The following is a 24,477-nucleotide window of genomic DNA, read 5'->3' as shown; positions in this document are numbered from 1 at the left end:
TGCCCTGACCATGTGCCTAACCCAGGATATGCACCAGCGTCTAAAATGCACTTTACTTTAGGGGTGGTTCACTTCACAAGCTGGTAACTGTGTCACAGCTACCACTAAGGAATGGCTATCATAGCAAAATATCATCTACAGACATGTCTTATCAAAGATTATAAGCAAGTTTTGCCACCTTGAGTGGTACCGGAATCTGGTCTGGCCCATGGACTATAGTGGAAATGCTGATTATCTGATCTAGAAACTATATTGGCTGGTGATCAAAAATGTTAATTGCAAGCCCTACAGTTAACTCTAGCATCTCAGCACTTTGCTACTCTCTAGTCTGTGGGAGAGTAGAATATGTTTGGTCCTGATCCATGGTGGCTGGGCTGAGGCTCTGGTAGGTGGGGTCTGGCTTCAGAGTAGAGTATGTTGGGTCCTGATGATCCATGGTGGCTGGACTGAGGCTCTGGTAGGTGGGGTCTGGCTGGGATCTGGAGGCTGGAGGACAGTTCTCATAGCTGACACTCTGCAACAAACAATATGAAGTTCACCAAGGTGACAATGCAGGACAGCACAACTGATAAAACAGTCATGGAAACAGTCCATCTTGCATGTATCCTATACGAGCCTGGTAAACATCACCTGAACTCACATTCTGTTTAGTTCTGTGCATCAGTCTGACCTCCAGCCCGCCCGCAGTGATTTCGAGAAAAAATTACAAAGTGCACTGACCAATCACCTGACCTGCCTCACCGGCTCCCATAGAAATCAGAGCTAATGTTAACGTTAGTAGAGTAAACAGCCATAAAAGTGCAGTTATTGCAGAAAGAGACTCAATAACAAAAAAAAATCAAGAACAAGGAGATGGATTAATTTCTCAAAGTCATGATGGACAGAGAGAAAGGACTTGATTTTAACTATCTGCCTGAGTTGGAAGAAGCTTCCCTTTACAACAGAGTTGATCTGTCAGTCAAATTTGACAGCCGAGTTGAATAACAAACCAATATTTTTCAGCGGTGCAGCTGCTTCTATAAGTGACTTTGTGTGTTTGTGGCGAGATTTATGTGCACTGAGATTTGGGGAGACTGGCTCGAGGCGACAAGGAAGGGGGTGTGACCCCGCCCCCAGCTCCCTGGTCTGCACAGACAGCTGAGGCACAGGCCCCGCCCCCAGCTTCCTGGTCTGCACAGACAGCTGAGGCACAGGCCCCGCCCCCAGCTCCCTGGTCTGCACAGACAGCTGAGGCACAGGCGTAGAGAGAGAGTGAGTAATAAATTGTCTCGACGACGAATTTCAAAGTCGGTAGCCTAATGGACACACGCACACATGCATGACACATCCACACACACTCACGCGCACGCACAGTTTAAGATACGCCTGGAAATTAACGGCTATTAATTCATTTCCTCATTGAGTTCCTCTTCCTCACCTGCAGCCTGTTGTCTGGTCTTCCTCCAGGTCCAGATGGTTGTCTGGAGGCCCTCTTCCTTCTGGTTAGGATAATGAGCAAACAACTGAATTAGTGAACAAATGACTGAAGTTGAATACAGTGAAACGCTATCCGGGCGCTTCACTGCAGCTGCCCACCGCTCCTGGCCGGCCCGTGGAGGAAGGACGAGCCACGATGGGAAAAAATCCATGATGCCTCTAATTGTGTGTGTGTGTGTGTGTGTGTGTGTGTGTGTGTGTGTGTGTGTGTGTGTGTGTGTGTGTGTGTGTGTGTGTGTGTGTGTGTCTGTGTGTGTGTCTGTGTGTCTGTGTGCATACATTGGTGCATTGTGGCAAATTAAAATAAAAACAGGGTTTCCATCCTCTACCTCTAAACAGAATAGCTCACCTGATCCAGAAGAAGACAAATAGGCATATGAGCACGATGACAACCAGGAGAAGAGTCGTAGTCACTGCAGCAGCTGTTAATTTCCATGGAGCTGAGAAGAGATCAGATGAAAATACAAACTATTACAGGATGTTTAAGTCCACTACAGACTGCCCCCCCCCCAATACAATAGGCCTATACTGTAGTTGCAGATAAAATATCTCTGAAATCTGGTCTCACCAGACCAGGCTTAGGGGGTAAAGGATTACATAATCAGATTACAAAAAGTATCTGTTACAGTTACAGAAAAATATGTAGTCAGATTACAGTTACATTTAGTAAAAATGTGGATTAGGCGACTGCATGGAGCAGGATTCACATTTTAAAACACATTAAAATAAAGAAAGATGTGAACACAAACTCGGGGGTCAAATCCATCTAGAGAATCAGTTGTCTGGCTTCACATGTGATGTGGTCACAACACCAGCCACGCCTTAAAATGAGTATGAGCCAGAGGTGTAAAGTGGGCGGGCCAATGTGGGGGTGCCCATTTTAGAGTACACACACACACACACACACACACACACACACACACACACACACACACACACACACACACACACACACACACACACACACACACACACACACACACACACACACACACACGCACACAGACTCGGACTGAAAACTGAAGTCAATGCCCTGTGGTCGTGGCTGGTAAGAAAGCTGCTGGTATCTTCTACATTGTATGAGTTGTGTTTGACTCACATGTCACAGTAACAGAGATGAAGTCAGATCTCTTTGTCCCCAGCTCATTCTCAGCTTCACAGTAATACTGTCCAGAGTCAGAGGACTGCAGGGAAACCAAGTCAAGCTGTGGACCTGTTGTCAAAGCTTCCTGGTCTGGATCTTCATTCTTCTTGTACCAGGTGTAGGTAGCTGCTGGGCTGGCCTCACTGCTGCAGGTCAGATTCATTGAACTGCCCTCCACTGCTTTACCAGAGGAACTCACAGAGGGGGTCTTTGGACCATCTAGAATAAAATATATGAACATACATTAATAGTGGACAAATACAGGTTTAAAGGATAATTCCTGTTTTCTTCAACCTGGACCTTATCTTCAGCTTAGTTTATATTATCCTACTCATGCAAAACATTACTTTCTGAAAACAACTCTGTATAAAGATATAACACACAGAGGAACAGAGGAAATAGAGGCATGTGTAATGCATCATGTAAATAGCTTATTTTCTGACATGCAGCGGCTCATATCCTTATTATGATACTGACATAAATGTATGGTTAATAGTTCCCACTGGGGTCACGCCCAAACTCTATTTATTTATATGGTGCTTTATTACACACGTCTCAAGAGACTTTACAGAAAATGAGCCTATACAAACTGATCAACAATCAACCATAGAACAGAATGATATAGACCAAACACACAGGACACACAAAAGCAGATTTGAGCAAGACATTACAGCTTAGCTATTCTAACCTAAATACATGCAGTGATGTAGTCATGGTGCAATAGGTAAAAAGCTCCACCAGATGGCGTTTTGTCAGTGACACACTGTGGAGTAAACTCACACACTGGCAGGGCCTCAAGTCCATTTACAGCACAGGAATAGCTGTCTTCAGGACCAACGTTGTCTGTATAAGAAGAAGAAGTTTCTTCTTTGATGTTCTGTCCATTCTTGGACCAGATGTAGGAAGGACGACCACGACAGCTGCTGCTGAGACACTGGAGCTGAGCTGCCTGGGTAGAAGACTGGGATCTGGTCACCTGCACCTTCGGGAGATCTGGATGTGAACATGGAACAGAAATGTCATTGGAGACTAAACCTTCAATTACACACACACACACACACACACACACACACACACACACACACACACACACACACACACACACACACACACACACACACACACACACACACACACCCACATGTCTCTCTCTCTCTCTCTCTCTCTCACACACACACACACACACACACACGTCTCTCTCTCTCTCTCTCTCTCTCTCTCTCTCTCACACACACACACACACACACACACACACACACACACACAGACACACACACACACACACACACATACATACACACATCTCTCTCTCTCTCTCTCTCTCTCTCTCTCACACACACACACACACACACACACACACAATCACAACATCAGCATTTCCAAGATGTTGAACTATATTTTGAATTGGATGAACAAGTCTTCAGATCAGTGTTACCTGTTGTGACAGTCAGAGTGACTCCAGGGTAACCAGTCCATGCTTCATGGTTTGTTGTGAACCTGAACCTGTACTCAGCTGAGTCAGTCTCTCTCAGGTCTGTGATTCTCAGCCTGTGTTTCTTCTGGTCACTGTGATACTTCACACGACCTGCATACCCTGAGGTTGTGTTCAGATCCACAGGTTCACCATCCCCCCGTTTAATGAACCAGAATGTTTCTTTGACAGTATGGGAGGATGGGTATATGTAGGTACAGCCTATGTCCACTGCTGATCCTTTTAAAGCACAGATGTCAGTAGCAGTGTAATTCACTCCCCAGCCACCCTGAGCCTGCACCACTGTAACACAGAGCACATCACAAACCACAGTCATTGATAAAAACACTGACTTTCATCTGTAGTGGAGCTGCTGCAGTATGTGAAGCTGCTGGAGACCTGACTACATTTATTACAGTGAAAACACTCAGATCATCTCAGCTCCAGGTCAACTCAGACACACAGAAATGATCTAAGATGCTTTTGGGAAAAGGGAAGATGAGCGAGCTTCAAACTCCTCTGAATAACAACTGCTGCTGACTGCAGCATCATCTAAGTCACTACATCTTGTATGTATTTATGTTTATTTATGTTATATCATGTGTGCATGATATGTGTTATTTTACGCTCGTTGCAAACCAAATTGCCCTTCTGGGACACTCAATAAAGTTGAATCTTGAATGTTGTAAGTCTGGACCATAATACATTATCACATTCATCACCATTACTACTGTATGCTTATTATAGTTGATGGTATCATTATTACTGTCATCTCTCTCTCTCTCTCTCTCTCTCTCTCTCTCTCTCTCCCTCTCTCTCTCTCGCTTTCTCCCTCTCTCTCTCTCTCTCTCTCTCTTTCTTTCTCCCTCTCTCTCTCTCTCTCTCTCTCTCTTTCTCTCTCTCTCTCCCTCTCTCTCTTCCTCCCTCCCTCTCTCGCTCTCTTTCTCTCTCTCCATCTCTCTCTCTCTCTCCCCCTTCCTCTCTCAGTCCCTCCCTCTCTCTTTCTTTATCTCCCTCCCCCCCCTCTCTCTCTCTCTTTCTCTTTCTCTTTCTCCCTCTCTCTCTCTCTCTCTCTCTTTCTCTTTCTCCCTCTCTCTCCCTCTCTCTCTCTTTCTTCTCTTTCCCCCTCCCTCTCTCCCCCCCCCCCCCTCTCTCTCTCTCTCTCTCTCTCTCTCTCTCTCTCTCTCTCTCTCTCTCTCTCTCTCTCTCTGGAAACTGTAGATAAATGCTGATCACTGGGTGTTTGTGGGAATTCAAAGCCAATTTGTGACACGTAAATCCAAACATGAGTATCTCTCCATGATGCAAACAGCACACTGATGTTAGAACATCATGGTGAACTGTAGTTTGGTTTAGATGGATGATGAGGAAAAATGTTGACAGAATGAAATTTGGCAAATGAGAAATCTTCCATGAGAAATGAAGAGATATCTGTCCTGAATTTTATTTTACAATATTCTCACTACAACAACCAAACACAAAGTGTGGTACTCTTAAGAAAGTAGTCATTGGAAATATCAAAGCAATAACATGCTGCTGGCAGGCTTCTCTATATTTTACAGCTTGTGAATAATGTCCTCAACGTGGACATGCAGCCATTTTGAAATGATCTTAAGCTGCACAGTGGCTCAGTGGTTGGTAGCTAGTTGCCTTAAACAAGTTGTGGGTGTGACATGTACTGTATATGATGCTGTGTAAAGCCCTTTGAGATATGCTTGTGGTCAGGGTGGGAATTTCACCATTTTAGGTTCAAGGCCATCCGGCCTTCTGCATCGCCATTTTTTTACGGCACAAGGTCACATGACAGGGCACAAAGACCATTACTCTGTTGACATCATGAAGAGCGATTTGACAAATTGACAAATGAGAAAGCTTCCATGATAAGAGATATCTGCCATGAATAGTATTTTACAAAATTGTAATTACTAATTACTATTCTAATTATCTAATACAAAGTGTGGTACTCTTAAGAAATTGTAGGAATTATCAAATATCAAAACAATAACAGTGCTGCTGGCAGGCTTCTCTATATTTTACAGCTTGTGAATGTCCTCAACGTGGACATGCAGCCATTTTGAAATGATCTTACAGTAAGCAGCACAGTGGCTCAGTGGTTAGTAGCTAGTTGCCTTAAACAAGTTGTGGGTGTGACATGTGCTGTATATGATGCTGTGTAAAGCCCTTTGAGATATGCTTGTGGTCAGGGTGGGAATTTCACCATTTTAGGTTCAAGGCCATCCGGCCTTCTGCATCGCCATTTTTTTACGGCACAAGGTCACATGACAGGGCACAAAGACCATTACTCTGTTGACATCATGAAGAGCGATTTGACAAATTGACAAATGAGAAAGCTTCCATGAGAAGAGATATCTGCCATGAATAGTATTTTACAAAATTGTAATTACTAATTACTATTCTAATTATCTAATACAAAGTGTGGTACTCTTAAGAAATTGTAGGAATTATCAAATATCAAAACAATAACAGTGCTGCTGGCAGGCTTCTCTATATTTTACAGCTTGTGAATGTCCTCAACGTGGACATGCAGCCATTTTGAAATGATCTTACAGTAAGCAGCACAGTGGCTCAGTGGTTAGTAGCTAGTTGCCTTAAACAAGTTGTGGGTGTGACATGTGCTGTATATGATGCTGTGTAAAGCCCTTTGAGATATGCTTGTGGTCAGGGTGGGAATTTCACCATTTTAGGTTCAAGGCCATCATCTCGAAGAGCGATTCTTCTGAAATGTGTGTTAAAATGAACCATTTACACATCCTTTGCATAGAGCAGCTACATGAAACTAAATTGTGGTACTCAAAGAAAGTAGTACTACTTGTTCATGTCAAAGTAACTGGCTGTTTCCTGGTTTCTCTATTATTTTAGAGCTTGTGAATGATTAATTTTGTCCTCAACGTGGACATGTAGCAAGGAAACCATCTCTGGAGCAGCCACTGCATGCAGCCATTTTGAAATGATCTGAGGCTCAGTGGTTAGTGGTTAGTTAGTCACCTTACAGCAAAAAAACAGTTGTGGGTGTGACATACGTACTGATAAACCCCTCTCTGAGATAAGCTTGTGTTAAACAGGTTTATAAATAAACAAGGGACTTACAGTAAACTAAACCTCAGATGAATACACACGTCCATTTTGAATTATTTTGGAACCACCAATTCCAGTTGTACTGAAATAGCATTTCCCATACGAGGGATCAGCCGAGCAGCATTTTGGTAACAAACCGTGTCACTGGGTGGCAACGGCAATAGAACCCTATGGAGCGTGAGTTTGAGGGTCTGACTCTAGCCGGCTGATTGTGTTTACAATTTAAAAACTGCGACAGTTCATACAACTTTAACACGACATGCATATATTATACATCAAACTCTTGAGCTAATTCTGCTCTCACTCAGAATGTTAAAATATAAGCGATGTGATGTATATTTATTGAGATATTAATGTTTGTTTGGCACAACTCAGAGTTACGCATTTTTGGGGGGCAGTGACGTCACGTCACCAACCCATTGTGCCAAAAAGTGATTTACTGCCAGAAACTGATTTCGCCCCGCGGGACCGCGCACAGCACTGCCTCTACCCACCCTGTGAGCCCCATGACTGACCCCAGACACCCAGGGCACCGACCCACCTCCACCACCCAGCCTGCCTACCCGGCCCAGCTCCCACCTTCTCCGGGGAGACTACCTCTGGGGGAGACCCCCCTCCAGGACCCGGGGCCGGCGCACTAGCCGAACCTGCGCACCCCACACTTAAGCACCCCTCCCCGGGCTACACACAGACTCCCGGCCCGCCAGACCCTCATTCCCCTGGTAATCCAATTCAAACGCAAATCACTTTTTGGCACAGGGTTGTCTCCCCCGGAGGTGGTTTTCCCAGAGAATGTGGGCTCACAGGGTGGGTAGAGGCAGCACTGTGGCACAGTGCAAAATCTATTTCTGCAAAAATAACTTTTTGGCACCGGAGCCCCTCCCTGCTCGCTCTCCTCTCCTGTCACCACTGTGCCCTCAGTGCCCTGAGCTCGAGCTGACTCAACATGTCTGCACCAGGCAAGCACTCGCTCTACAGGGCCTGCCGAGGGCCGACATGGTAGCAGCGGCCCTATTTCAAGAAAAACATTTTGGCTAGTGGAAATTCTAATTAACTGGTAACTTTAAAATCTAGCAGCCATATTGGCAGGTGGTCAAAAAGGTTAATTTCAAGCCCTGCAGGGAGAGCAGGTGGTGACATAGGAGTGAATGAGAAAAGGATCAAATATTGGTGGTTAAGACTGAATAATGACATCACAACTGTGAATTTAAAATGAGTTATTCCTCTAAACCTGGCTTCAAATGCCCCACATTTTTCACGCTGGCACCGTTCGGCCCTCAGCAAAATCTGGTAGCGAGGACATTTTTTGTGGCCCTCTCTATCATCAAAGTTGCCCATCCATGGGTTACGGCATGACAATATTTGTTCGGCCCCCGGCAACAATCTGGGTTTCTCATGTGGCCCCCCATGAAAAATAGTTGCCCACCCCTGTTGTAGGCTATAGTAGAAAGTGCAGCAGGTGCAGTCTAGCTTCAGACTCGCCTTGTCTGTCTGATTGTGTGTGTACGTGTGCGTGAAAGAGAGAGAGTTCACATATTTAATAAAGGGTTAGTCTGCGTGTTTTACTGTTAATTATTTAAAAATGCTGCTGTCTTGGTCTCTGGTGTCCGTCCCCCCCCCCCAACCCCCCCAAAAAAGGGGGGGGGGGGGGGTTTAGGTGACCCTATTTGAATTACAGGCGACCCCACTTAGGGCCACGACCCTAAGGTTGGGAACCACTGGGTTAGGTGGTCTCAACTCCAACACTAGCTAGGATACTGGAACATCAGCCCATGCGTTGGCTGCAGTACACCAGCCGAGTCCCCCGCTCAGCCCCCTCTCCGTCACATAGCTGAGCGGAGCTGCATGAAAGCTGTGGGTGGTGCCGGCCGGCCACGGCGCTACCCACGGCGAGGGAGAAGGCTTTCACGTCCGAGTATAAATTAAGCGTTATAGCGGGGCAGTAAAGCATAACAATTGTGCATTTTGTGATGAAAGCATGATTTGGTACACTCATAGCCAAATACATTCCAAAAACAATGAGATATTTAGATAATATGGAGGCTTCATGATATATATTTTTTTGCAGTCACAGACTGGCAGCCGATGGCAATTATATAGACTGGTGTGATATGGATGATCTTGCTGTCAAATCATATTCTTATGATGAGGACTTCAAATTTGGAACTTTGCTCAGAAACTTCCTTCTATTTCACAATCACTTAGAAACTAGAAATACTAGTAAAAATACACAAACTTCACACAGACAGGACCTGGAACGGACCGGGGTTTGAACACGTGAGGCAACAGCGCTAACCACTGAGCCACTGCGCCGTTACTCTAGCCTACTGTCTCTTTACGTTGCTCTTAGCATGGCAGCAAAATGCTTAAAATATAAATGTACAATTACAATACCTGGCACAGACAGAAGGAAGACGATGAATCCAGTTGCTGCTGTTGTAAAAGTCATAGCTGCTCCTCTCCTCTCTGTCCAGGCTGCGGAGACGTTCAAAGTAACATTAAAAGACAGTTTCTCTGTCTTAGAGAGAACTTACAGTGGAGAAGATGTGGTCTTGTGTGGTCGGCACAGGCAGGCTAGACTGGAGAGAAACAAGCTGGTAAAGAGCAGACTTCCTTCCTCTTTTCGTTATTAGCATGTATGACAGCAGTGAGCCAGTAAATCAACATGTTTGATGTAGCAGAAATGGCTAATTTTGCTGCAAACTGATGAACTGACTAATATCAGTGTAGCATCTATAAGAAAGAGAGCCTGATCTGTATCAGAAACATTCCATGCATCCCTAACACATTCTCACTCTGCTAGGAAAATCTAAATTCCAGAAGGGGGTCGTTTTCAAGATGGTTGAATAGTACAATGAGATATAGCCATTTTAAGCTGCCATCTTGAAAATGACCCCTTTCCGGAATATTTTGCATAGTTTCAGTGAATTTGTATGGGACAAATTAATCAATAACATCATTATCATACAATGTAGTTTCACCAAAATCACCTCACACATCAATGGCCTCCTGCTGGTTATACTACAGCACTACATTTGGAAACAGATTATTTTGCATTACTTTTTTTGGGGATGTGTCAGTTTGTTTTCATAATGACACACTATACGAGAAGTACCACATATTGAATGGAATAACAATTGCCATGATTTACCGTCACTCCATCCGTGCCGGTACCCCATCTAGCCACATCTCAGGTAAGCCTGCCCCCGCGGTTGCTACACGACACACGTGGTCCTGGGCCGAATTTGCTCTTGTTACATTGACTGGCCTAATGAGTTTTCTGCAAATTTGCATATTTAAACAAAACATTTCAGAAAACTTGTAATACAAAAATATATTGTATTTATGTATTCATCAAGCGAGGAAGTTTCATGATATCAGTTAAAGAATGTATCCTATTCACCGGAATTTGGGGGCCCCTTTCAGGACGCCATCTTGGATTTGTCAATAAATAATTAACTGGTAGCAATTTCACTGATCCAGTTGTCTTCCTTGAGCCAAATATAAAATCCAGGGTTAGAGACCAAAACCACCTTTCTAGGTTGAATAGTAATTGAGATAGACATTTTGGCAGCCATCACGGACACCATCTTGAAAATGCCCCCTTTCCTGAATTCTCCTTTTGGTAGACTTTGTGTATGTTATTGTACATGACCAATGGTAACAGAATCCATAGAAAAACCTTTTGTATCAATTTGTTCTCCGTTATGTGTCGTCCATAAAAAACATTACCTCTGGATTTTTTTATGTAAAAAAAAACAAAAAAACAGCTTGCCAGATGCAATTTTCCCACAGCGATCATTAAGATTTCTCAGAATCTTATCTGAAAGCTCTTTTTGGTTCTTATGAAATGATGCGAGTTAGTTTGATATAAGCAGGTGTTTGTCCTCACATGGCCAGTGAGCAGAAGAGTGATGTCAGCGGGCTGTGGTGTCAGCAGGTTCTTCCAGCACGGAGATGATCAGCCCAGTAGCTTCTTCCTGCTATCAGACAGACCAGAGATGTGTTTTTGTTTTGCCGTTTGACCAAATGTGTGTTTGTATTTACTTCCTGTTGGACTTCCTACTGCTGAAGGACGTCCAGCTTATCTCCTTTGAGAATGAGAAGAGTCAAAACTTTCCCCTCCATTAAATCGAGATAGACGCTCAGAGATGCACGACAAAAGTACACACATTCTTTACTCAAGTACAAGTACAGAGACTTGTGTAAAAAATAAAATAAAAAAGAGGCTCTGGTAAAGGAGTACTGATTCAACTTATTTACTCAGGTAAAGGTAAAAAAAAAAAAAAAAGTACATGCTCTGAAATTTATTAAAAAGTAAAAACTATTTCTACCGGCTGTTTCTGTACAAAGTAAACTAACCCTCACGCCATATTAATATAATTCAAAGACTATTATTATAGATTATTATAGATGATCAAACACTGCTTAAGTACAGTAACAAAGTATTTCTGCTCAGTTACTTCCCATCTCTGTAGACGCCTCAGTAACTGCCCGCTATCCCCCAGTCCATAGAGAGGCAAAGTGACTGCCTACTTCCTGCTTCAGCACTGTATAGAGATTTTCATCCACCATTTATTTTACCATAGACATTTCGTAAAATGCTTATAAAAATAGTTTTACTTGTTCAAACCAAACGGTTCAGATATATTTAGAAACAGGAGAGACCACATAACATTTCACTCAGACCAAAACGTAAAAAAAATTGCGGATTTAAAGAAAGGATTTTTGCGATGTAGTTTTTTTTTAGTTTTGGTCCGAGTGAAATGTTCTATGGTCTCTCCCGATTCTAAACATAGGCCTACTGTAGCTAAACCGTTTGGTTTGACCAAGTAAAACTTTTTTTATAAGCATTTTAGGAAATGTCTATAGGAAAATAAATGGCGGATAAAAATATCTGGTACAGTGCTGAAGCAGGAAGTGACGTTCACTTTGGCTCTCTATTACTTAAGCCAAGCAGTGGAAATACCTCACGATGTTCTGAGGAATATTAGCTGACACACACACACTTCAACAAGCACACAAATCCACAAACAGAACACCTCATTTATTACCGTCCGCTCCAAATGATAACCCCCCCCCCACACACACTCTCTCTCTCTCTCTCTCTTTCTCTCTCTCTCTCTCTCTCTCTCTCTCTCTTTCTCTCTCTCTCTCTCTCTCTTTCTCTCTCTCTCTCTCTCTGTCTCTCTCTCTCTGCACTCGCCTCACTTGACTTGTTCCAGCCCCTGCTGAGGCCAAAACCCTGTCAGCCCAGAGCTTTCAGAGAAACCTCGTCAAAGAAAACCATTATGAGAAAGGAGCTCAAACTGTTCCTAGGGGTTAGGGTTACCTACCCTAATATATATTATATATATATATATATATATATAACAGAACCACTTCAGCACCGAGGACAGTTCCTCAAGCTCAGGCTGGGTGAAGTAGGCTGTATCTCATTCAGAAGGTTACATTACGTCGTTTGGCAAACGCTTTTATCCAAAGCGACCAATAACACATTTTTGTCAGCAATAGAGCAATCAACTATGGAGCACAGTCAACTACAAATTCTGAAGGAACAGTGGTACGAGTTTAGTTTAGGTTAGTAGTTTGTTTTTTGTTTTTTTAGAAAGAGAGAGAAAGAAGTTAGATCAAGAAGGGCCCAGATGGAGCCTGAAAAGGGGAGTCTTTAGTCTTTTCCGAAAGATCGGCAGTGATTCAGCAGTCCTGACCGAAGGTGGAAGCTTGTTCCACCATTGGGGTACCAGGGACGAGAAGAGTCGAGATCGGGATGAGCGACTTTTGAGCCCCTGTAGCGAAGGAGGGGCGAGGCGACCTGCACTGGTGGAGGAGCGAAGGGAGCGCTGAGAGGTTTGGAACCTGACCATAGATTGCAGGTACATGGGAGCTGACTGGTGTACTGCCCTGTAGGCCAGTACCAGTGTCTTGAATTTGATGCGAGATGAGATGGGAAGCCAGTGGAGGTCCCGGAAGAGGGGAATGACATGAGAGAATTTGGGTTGGTTGAATACCAGACGGGCTGCAGCGTTCTGAGCTGAAGCGGTCGGATGTCGGTGGCAGGTAGGCCGGCCAGGAGCACGTTGCAGTAGTCCAGGCGGGAGGAGACAAGAGACTGGACCAGGAGTTGAGTCGCTTCTCTTGTGAGAAAGGGATGGATTTTGCGGATGTTGTAGAGGGAGAACCTACAGGAGCATGCTGTCGCAGCTATGTTGGCTGAGCAAGACAGCTGGTTGTTGAGGATCACCACAAGGTTCTTAGCTGTTTGGGAGGGAAGTACAGTGGTGTTGTCGATGGAGATGGAGAGATCTGCGAGAGGGCAGTAATTCCCTGGGAGGAAGAGTAGCTCTGTCTTACCAAGGTTGAGCTTGAGGTGGTGGGCAGACATCCAGTCGCCAATGTCTTTGAGGCATGCAGAGATGCGAGCCTCGATTTGAGTGTCGGAGGGGGGGAAGGAAAGGAAAAGCTGGGTGTTATCAGCATAACAGTGATAAGAAAAGCCATGAGAAGAGATCACATAGGCAAGAGATCTGATATAGAAAAGGAAAAGTAAGGGGCCCAGGACTGAGCCCTGGGGGACACCGGTGGTAAGAGGGCAGGATCTGGAGAGGGACCCTCCTACCTAATAAATAAGCTGCCTGAACATCAGAGAGAAGAAAGGGGCATGAGGAAAATTAAAAGTATTACAAGAATTGATGATACTGTTTTTATCACATAATGTTTGTTCGTCATATTTCATGCTGTCTGAAAATTAACACAGAGAAATGCACTTATCAATACTGTAATGCACCAACTAGGGCTCGACCGATTGATCAATTTGGCCGATTAATCAGAGGCGATAGGAGATTTTATATAACTGCTCATCATGGAAATGAGTGCCAAGGATGGTCCAAAATTAAGTGACATTCCCCTTCACACCTTTGTCACTATATTGTCTCTGTACTATGTCTGTACAGTAGGCTACACCCTAGATATTCTAAATGAAATTATTACATGATTATCACGTTATAACATTATCAACTAGTGGGTTACCAGTGAATGTAGTGACTACTGACATGACAATTGCTGCTCTGCTCTGAAAGCATGCCATGTCGTTTTGCTAGAAAAATCTAAATCAAGATGGCGGCTACAGCAAAACATATCAACTGCGCCTCAATATTTCGGTAAAATCTCCAACTTGGTGCTAACTTGTTTCACAAAACATTACCAGTAAGTTAGCAAGTCAAGCACATAATTGTTTGCCATATCTAAATCGCCATCCTGAAATTAAATTAAAATGTAAAACAGCTGCTCATTTGTGGCCTAATGAACATGATGAAATACTCCATGATTATGTAAAACACCTCATAAAGATGATCAACACTGTTTCAAAAGATTAAATGTATTAGTCATAAGAAATTGTCACCTTTCGCAAGTATTTTATGTGCAATATTTTAGTCATAATATATGTAGGTAGGACTGATAGAGGGCCATTGACTAGAAGAATATAAGAATCACAAATTACACAAATGATTATATAACATTTTATGCATTTATTGCTTATATATCAGTCAAACATTATTTATTATTATGTAGCCAAACTGACTCGTAAAATGCAATATCCTATTTCTCCTCCCCCTAAAGTGCAATTATCTGTGCTGCCACTAGATAGAAGCAACATAAACCAACCAGCACCTCAAATGGAAACCATAGAGTGCCCTCCTAGAGACGATTGGGACACTTTCTTGGAAATTATGGAGACTGACAGAGTGACTGCTGATTTCACAAGAACATTTTGGGAAACAATGTATTTAAGAATGTATCTTCTGCTATTTAAACTATCTTCTGCTTTACATCCCCCCCCCCCCCCCCCCCCCCCACACACACACACACACACACAACCTTAATTATAGCGCCACACTGCCACCATCAGGCCGATGGGGGTTATATTTATTGTTGTTCTAATTGAGGCCATAATCTATAGAATGTACCATCTCACAGGAAATAGAAAAACAATAATAACATACAGTAGCACCAGACACAAGGCGTTCCCCTAAAAATCCATTGACATTTGAAAAATATTGTCTACCTGCTGAGTTATCATTCAAGCAGTGAGTCATTGAGTGACAACGATCAGGGAGTTAGTGAGAAATAAGAAAACATTTGTTCCTTTAGTCTTTATTATGAAATATATAGGCGAATATGAAAACTGTTAGATAAACAAGTAACTTTTTTCATCTTAACAATATACAAACTACACACAGTGAAGTGGTAATATATTTACAATATGGCATCATAGATTTTTTTTTACTCATACTCAAGTAATTATTTTTATGGCTATGTTTTACTTCTACTTGAGTCAATATATTATAAAGTCACTGTAGGCTACTTTTACTTGATTACCATTTCTTGTTTACTCCACCCACTACTGTAATATGCATGCTTTATAGAGCTGACCTTGAGGAACCATGAAGGGGAAAAATAAAAAAAGAAAGAAAAGGAGATGAGTGGTTTCAGGTAATAATAATAATAATAATAATAATAATAATAATAATAATAATAATAATAATAATAATAAAGGTAATAATAATAATAATAATAATAATAATAATAACAATTATAATAATACATAAAACATTTGAATAATAAACATAAAAAAGCAATATAAGATAAAAGCAATAAAAAGTAATTCAGGCTGTAAATAGATACTCAGCACAATGTCTGAGTAGGCAGCATGTTGATTCTGCATCCCCCAGGGCTCAAACTCGCAACCTTTGCGACCAATGGCACATTGTGATCTAGTTGAGCTAACTTCACTAGGAGGCTTCACACTATGACTTAGCCAAACCAGCAGGGTGCAGTATAACAGCTGTCTATGCATTTACAGGCAGATTTCAAACTACAGTGTCAAATATTCAGTATTCAATATTCAGTAGTATTGAAAACAACATTCTGAGAGTTTGCATACTTCATTTAGACAACAATATAAATGACTCTAATTTGTTTTTACAAATATTAAATGTTCCACAAGTGAAAAGCAAGAATTTTTTTTTTTGATACAATTCTGAAATTGTACATACTTCATCTAGCACAACAGCAACATTTTGTGAATTATTTACATGAACATTGGAGATTTATTTTGTGAGAATCTGTAGTAGATCTTTCCAGTACTCTTTACAGTAAAACATTTTGATGCACTGTGGGCTCAATTTGTGATCATTCAAATCTGTTTATTACATTTGTGTAGGACAGTCTGACGAAGCAGATGTGACAGTTTGGTGTCCATTGAACATAAAATATGCTTATTATTTTTAATATGTCGTCAACATAACAAGGACAAACAACAGTTTGAGTTGTCACCTAGAATGAGTCATCAACACCATGTTCTAACTTCAGCAGTGAGATTAGATGTTTTCCATAGATTACTGCTTGGGCCGTTTAACACGTGTGCACAGTGTGACATGAAAGTCACACCTCTGCTGTGCAGCCAGAGCAGAAGACAATCAACACACTTCACTTATTTCAGATGGGACACTATAGACCGTTTCAACTAGACAATAAACACTCTAAATGGACCCTATAGCTTAACTTCTGCAGTGTTTGCTAATACAATAACTGTCAGGAAATAAAGTAGAGTCCTGCAACATAATTGCAGCTAAATTGTTTATTGTGATTTTAGGCAATGTAACGGGGGATCGCTAGCGTATGAGACCTGACTAGATCATTACTGCAAGAAAGAAATTGCATAATGTCACATCAAAAGGACATAGCCTATAGGGCTAGGCTACTACTGAGTCAACAATACCAAAATATTTAGAATAAAACACAACATCGACCGCACAAGTACAGTCATCCATATGCATCACAACCACAGCTGCAACACCATGTCAACCCAACAATGCTACTACTACTACTGTAGAAAGCAGCAGTGCATGTCAGTCAGCCCAGCAATCACACTATACTATCTAAAGTAACAAACATAGTACAAAGTACAAATAACTCAAGGAATAACGTTACGTTTTTTGTGTTTTTTTATGTTTTCTTTTTCCTATATTTACATTGCGTTGTATGTTTTCTTATTGTGCAAAGCACGCTTTCTGGATGTGTTCTTATTTGCTAGTTAACATTTCTTGGTGCACCAACATTTCTTGGTGCCCACCCCATGTCCCCTGGAGCACCTGACCCAGGTGCAAGGCACGCCGGCCCCCACGGGCCCCAAGATCCCACTGCCTCCACAAGAGCCCGAGAGGACCCATACCAGGAACTCACCCCCACAAAAACCCTGCCAATCAACTGCCGTCTGAGAGGCTATAAGACCACCACACACACACACACACACACACACACACACACACACACACACACACACACACACACACACACACACACACACACACACACACACACACACACACACACACACACACACACACACACACACACACACACACACACACACACACACACACACACACACACACACACACACACACACACACACCACCAAGAAGCCAAAGACCCCACAAAGACAGCAGCACACAGCACTGCAAGAAAAGCCACCCTCCTGCTAAATCTGCTGAACAGCACCAGAGCTTTACATTATGTACAATGTTGTTTACATGTTGAACTTTTATCTATGGTTGTCATGATGCTGCCTTCTTGGCCAGGTCTCTCTTAAGGCACAGTTTTTAAATCTCATTGAGGCTACCTGCATAAATAAAGATGGAATAACCCCATGTCTTAATAATAGACCATCACGTTGTGTTGTGGTGTGGTGTGGTGTGGTGCGTTGTTGTGTTGCCTTGCATTGCGTTGCGTTGTGTTGCGTTGTGTTCAGAATCCGGGGTTTTTGGAGGGTTTTTTGACTGTGCTGTACAGCTCAGACAGATCCTCATCAGCATCCTGGCTTCTGCTTCTGAGGGGAAAAAACAAATTAGTGCATTCTGAAGATAAGAGGAAATTGATCAACGTTCATTAAAAACAGCTTTACAAAATAGACAATTTAAATACAACGGTAATGAAATGGTTATAATCTATAACGATCATGGACATTGTTTAAAACTCATGCATTTTTCCTCTCATAATGTGAAGGCCAGCTTACCCAGCATCAGTTTGGGGTGTTTTGATGTTGACAGCAGCGTAGTGGTCAGTCTCCTCCTTCGCTCTTCTCTGAGGTCTGACGTTGGAGTAGATAGCATCTGTCTGTGTGTTGGGGAAGTGGACGGTGGTGTAGTCCAGGTCATCCTCCTGGTCTGTCGTTTGTGTCTGTGCTGCAGCTGGTGTGTCAGACACACGACCTGGACCTGGGTTTACCTGAGGGGTGACATCATCAGACAGACAAGGTTACGTTACACCTGAGAAAACTCACTTTCTGACCCTTACTCTGTTTTGGAACTTACATCTTAAACTGCTCAACAATAGGCGATGGTTCTATGAATGAGTAGGCTTGGGCCAATATGTGATCATATCAAATATTGCAATATTTTGTGAATATCATATATATTAGTAAAGCACATGTAGAAACAAGCTGAGTTGACCAAACTGCTGTACAACATCCCATTCAAAACAACATAATCAGGCAAACAGGCAAACAGTAATACAGAGAACGATTTTTAAAGATGTTAAGATTCAAAGGCCAGGGAGTCAAGGTATGTTTTTAGGCTCGATTTAAAAGTGTCCAAAGAAGGGGGAGAGCTAACAGGGAGGGGTGGAACTAACAGGGAAGGGCGGAGCTAACAGGGAGGGGTGGAGCTAACAGGGAGGGGCAGAGCTATTCCACAGTTTGGGGGCAGCAGCAGAAAAAGCACCTGGGACTGCAGGAGGAAACTAGTTGTCCCCTAAAGGGCGGAGGCCTCATTATGGATTCGTCTCCGTCCGTCCATCTGTTGGTCAGTTTGTTATAGTCACGCTGTAATGTTTACTTTGTGCAGCTAGGGGGCGGCATTGACAATGAATGGGACTGACCCAAGTGTGGATATACATCACTAGTGGGCAACAACATGTTTAGCTTGTTTTCTTTTGCTCTAAACTTGTTGAGTTCCTCTTCCTCACCTGCAGCCTGTTGTCTGGTCTTCCTACAGGTCCAGATGGTTGTCTGGAGGCCCTCTTCCTTCTGTTAGGAGGACAATGAACAAATAACTGAATTAGTGAACAAATGACTGAACTTTAAATGTGTGTGTGTGTGTGTGTGTGTGTGTGTGTGTGTGTGTGTGTGTGTGTGTGTGTGTGTGTGTGTGTGTGTGTGTGTGTGTGTGTGTGTGTGTGTGTGTGTGTGTGTGTGTGTGTGTGTGTGTGTGTGTGTGTGGCAAAATAAAGGCGGGGTTTTCCATCCTCTACCTCGAAACAGAATAGCTCACCTGATCCAGAGGAAGACAAATAGGCATATGAGCACGATGACAACCAGGAGAAGAGTCGTAGTCACTGCAGCAGCTGTTAATTTCCATGGAGCTGAGAAGAGATCAGATGAAAATACAAACTATTAATTGCCAGATTACAGGATGTTTAGGTCCATTACTGACTGATGATCTGACAAAAAACTACAAGACAATATTCTGACAAAAAACTACAATACAATATGGTTGCTGATCAAATATATCTGAAGTCTAAGTCTGTTAGAACTGATTGTTGCAGCAAAGCAACAGAGCTCGCCATTTCAACTGACAGCTGACTCTGGAGTCAACGGTGTCTGTGGGTCCAAGGACGAAGAGACAAATTATATATTGATCGAAAAACACCAAACTGACACACACACACACACACACACACACACACACACACACACACACACACACACACACACACACACACACACACACACACACACACACACACACACACAGACTGAAACCAGCCTCTTCTACATTGTATGAGTTGTGTTTGACTCACATGTCACAGTAACAGAGATGAAGTCAGATCTCTTTGTCCCCAGCTCATTCTCAGCTTCACAGTAATACTGTCCAGAGTCAGAGGACTGCAGGGAAACCAAGTCAAGCTGTGGACCTGTTGTCAAAGCTTCCTGGTCTGGATCTTCATTCTTCTTGTACCAGGTGTAATTAGCTGCTGGGCTGGCATCACTGCTGCAGGTCAGATTCATTGAACTGCCCTCCACTGCTTCACCAGAGGAACTCACAGAGGGGGTCTTTGGAGCATCTAGAAGAAAGTATATTAACATTAACTATGAGATGAGGACGTGTTTTATCATTGAACGTATGGAACTTAATGGTTAATAGTTCATAGCTGTGGGATGACAGCATCATGAAGGTTAGAGAAGCAGGCTTGTGAATGAAACAATAGTTATGGTGATGAAGTGCAAATGTTGAATACTTGAATTGTACATTTTCAGACAGACAAACGAGGGGAGGGGGGAGGGACGGGGAGGGTTACTGGGGTCACATAATATGGAAATTAACAGAGGGTCGGGGCAAAATGCCTTTGGAATTGAGATAACGGGGGCTTTGAAGTGGCCCCATAAAATAAAGAGTCAACTTTCTGTATTCTAACGTTGCTGCAATTTGCAATGTGAGATTTGATGCAATTTGGGCACAATATTAATACAATTTGAGGAAACAAGCAAGTAAACGGATGAGCAGCGAGCTACTCTGCTCTAGTCTACACTGTCACATCACAGTGGGGCGGGGCTTCAGGGATCTGACTGGCCAGGTGGTACGGGCGGGGCCGTGCACTCCCAAGCAATCTGCCAATCTCCCATACTCCAGGCTTCAAAACGCAAGTCCAAAAACCAATGGGTGACGTCACGCTGACTCTGTCCATATTTTTAGATGGTCTATGGTGCAACCTCGTCTCACGGCAGTTCATGAAATAACGTCTCGGGTGAAACCATAGCTAATCTAATGCTGCCTTCCAGACAAAGTAGAGATTTTCCAACATTCACTCCACTGGAACATCACTCAAGGTCAGAGTTCCTACTTGTAAACTTGGGGCAGATCCATCTAGCCTGACTTCATAGAGAATAGTTGTCTGGCGTCACACGTGATTGGAACACATCAGCCACGAGTTGAACGTTGCTACGCTGACAGAACAATGATGAGATGGTTTACTGCTGCCTCTGAGTCTGGGGCTATAACAACGTAGGAGAGAGAAACTGAAACTGTATTGTTCCTATTGATCCTAGTATTGATCTTCAATGCGAAACGTAGTATCGGTACTTTCAATACTAGCCTGGTAAGAAAGCTGCTGGTATCTTCTACATTGTATGAGTTGTGTTTGACTCACATGTCACAGTAACAGGGAGGGGGTCAGATCTCTTTTTCCCCAGCTCATTCTCAGCTTCACAGTAATACTGTCCAGAGTCAGAGGACTGCAGGGAAACCAAGTCAAGCTGTGGACCTGTTGTCAAAGCTTCCTGGTCTGGATCTTCATTCTTCTTGTACCAGGTGTAGGTAGCTGCTGGGCTGGCATCACTGCTGCAGGTCAGAGTCACTGAACTGCCCTCCACTGCTTCACCAGAGGAATTCACAGAGGGGGTCTTTGGAGCATCTGGAAGAAAGTATATTAAGATTAACTATGAGATGAGGACGTGTTTTATCATTGAACTTATGGAACTTAATGGTTAATAGTTCATAGCTGTGGGATGGCAGCATCCTGAATGTTAGAGAAGCAGGCTTGTGAATGAAGCAGCTATAAGCAAAGGTTAAATATATGAATTGTGTAATAGGCACATTTTCAGATAATCTGAGGGGGGAGGGGTCACGCCCATATTAAATCAATTTCAAGTTTATTTATATATATATATATTTTTTTTTTATTCTTTTCCTGATTTTTTATCCCATTTTTATCCCCCATTAGTGCTAATTTAATTTATTTATCCTGGTTGCTACTCCACCCTCTGCCGATCTGGGGAGAGCCGAAACTGGCTCCATGCTTCCTCCGAGACATGGGCAGTTAGCCAGCCGCTTCTTTTCACCTGACAGGGGAAGCTTCACCGGTAGGACATAGAGACATATTTATATTATATCATAAATATATTATTTTTTTATATTATATATATATATATTTATATTTATATAGACATATTTATATTAATTTAAGTTAAGATATTCTTTATTTATCCCCATGGGGAAATTCATCCTCTGCATTTGACCCATCCTCTACTAGGAACCTTCCTAGAAATAGGAGAAGTGGGCAGCCGCAGGGCAGCGCCCGGGGACCAACTCCAGTTCTTTTTGCCATTGCCTTGGTCAGGAGCATTGACAGGAGTGTATTAACCCTAAAATACAGGTCTTTGATGGTGGGAGAAAACCCACATGAACACGGGGAGAACATGCAAACTCCACACAGAAAGGACCTGAGACAGACCGGGGTTCAAACCTGGGACATTCTTGCTGTGAGGTAACAGCGCTAACCACTGAGCCAAATAGCACTTCATCATGCACATGACCAGGGGCGGACTGGGATCATAATTCAGGCCGGGCATTAGATACCAAGCAGGCCAGGCCGATCTGGGCCGACGCGCGTGCCGGCGACCTTTGGGCCGTTTGAAGCCCAATTTGGGTCTTTTGAAGCCAGATGTGGGCCGTTTGAAGCCCAATTTGGGCCGTTTGAAGCCCACTTTGGGCCGAGTCCAATTTTACAATGAGATGCACCCACTTTAACACTGAAGTGTAATTATTACTTCAGACTAACTAATAGAGTAATACAACCACTAGTAAACCAGTAGGCGGCGCCTGGCCTGCTGTTCAGTGAGTGGCCTGACTGCGGGCACAATTCTTTTTTTTTTTTTTTTTGCAGGCCAGGCCAGGCCACCGGGCATTTGCCCGACATGCCCGATTATGCAGTCCGCGCCAGCACATGACTCAAAGGACTTTACAGAAAATGAGCCTAATAACATAACTGATCAAAAATCAACCATAGAACAGAATGATATAGACCAAACATCAGGGAAACAGATTTTAGCAAGACATTATTCTAACTTAAATACAGTGATGTAGTCATGGTACATTAAGGAAAAGGCTCCAGCAAATGGTATTTTGTCAGTGACACACTGTGGAGTAAACTCACACACTGAAGGAGAGTGGACACCCTCAAGTCCTTTTACAGCACAGGAATAGCTGTCTTCAGGACCAACGTTGCCTCTATAAGAAGATGAAGTTTCTTCCTGAATTTTCTGTCCATTCTTGTACCAGATGTATGAAGGACGAGGACAGCTGCTGAGACACTGCAGCATAGAAGACTGGTGGACTGACGATTTGGTCACCTGCACCTCCGGAAGATCTGGATATTTGAACAAGGAACAGCAATATGTCATTGGAGAAATATTCAATCACATGATAACATTTCATTTTCCAGGAAATTTCCTAAGAAATTAACATTTACTTTCTAGCAACTTATTAGGAAATTGTGGACCTCTGAATTTGGGTGAGAACAAATTCATGGTGATCATATAATCTATACATTTTACAAACTGTTCTTACAATATTCGACATTCATCAGTTAGTTTAGTGACATGCTGTTGTATCAGTTTGTGTTCAACAGTACCTGTCACAGTCAGAGTTGTACCAGGAAAAGTACTTTTCCCATCAAAGTTTTGAGTTTTCAATGCGAAGCGATACTCGTCTGAATCACTCCCTCTCAGGTCAGTGATTCTCAGAGTGGAGTGTCCTTTCTCTGCTTCAATCTGCTGAACACGACCTGCATTCTCTGAGTCCTCACTAAGGTCCTCAGGTTCTGAGGAATCCTGCCATCCATGATGACTACGTGTCAGACGAAACCAGAATTTAGATACAACATTATCATCATAGGTGTTGTATCTGCAAGAAATGTCCACTGATGAGCCCTTCAAGGCACAGATGCTTCTGTTGGTGTAAATCACTCTGCAGGTTTGACCATCGGCACCTGAAAGATGAGACAGTTTTTAAACATCATGGTAGAATGACATCTTTCACTTCAGTCACACAGAGCAGCTTGTATTCTTGTTGGGATCTGACAGCAGCAATGTTTCTGATCAAAGGGCAGAACATAGCACTACCACAGACGAGGGGGTGGTTGATCTGGACTGGGGTCACCCATATTAAACACATGCAGTCATGCTACAGTAGGTTACATTAGATCAAAGGTTCAGGTAATGTCAATACAGTGACACACTGTGGAGTCAACTCACACACTGAAGGAGAGCGGAAATCCTCAAGTCCTTTTACAGCACAGGAATAGTTGTCTTCAGGACCAAAGTTGACTGAAAGATGCATGGACGTGCTTTTCTGAATCTTCTCTCCATTCTTGTACCAGATGTAGGAGGGATAACGAGTAGGACGACAGCTGCTGTGACACTCCAGCTTTGCCCAGGTAGAAGACGGGTATG

Source organism: Poromitra crassiceps (genome assembly GCF_964638095.1).
Source record: "Poromitra crassiceps genome assembly, chromosome: 16".
NCBI classification, from domain to species: domain Eukaryota; kingdom Metazoa; phylum Chordata; class Actinopteri; order Beryciformes; family Melamphaidae; genus Poromitra; species Poromitra crassiceps.
Note: the sequence above shows the minus strand (reverse complement) of the source record.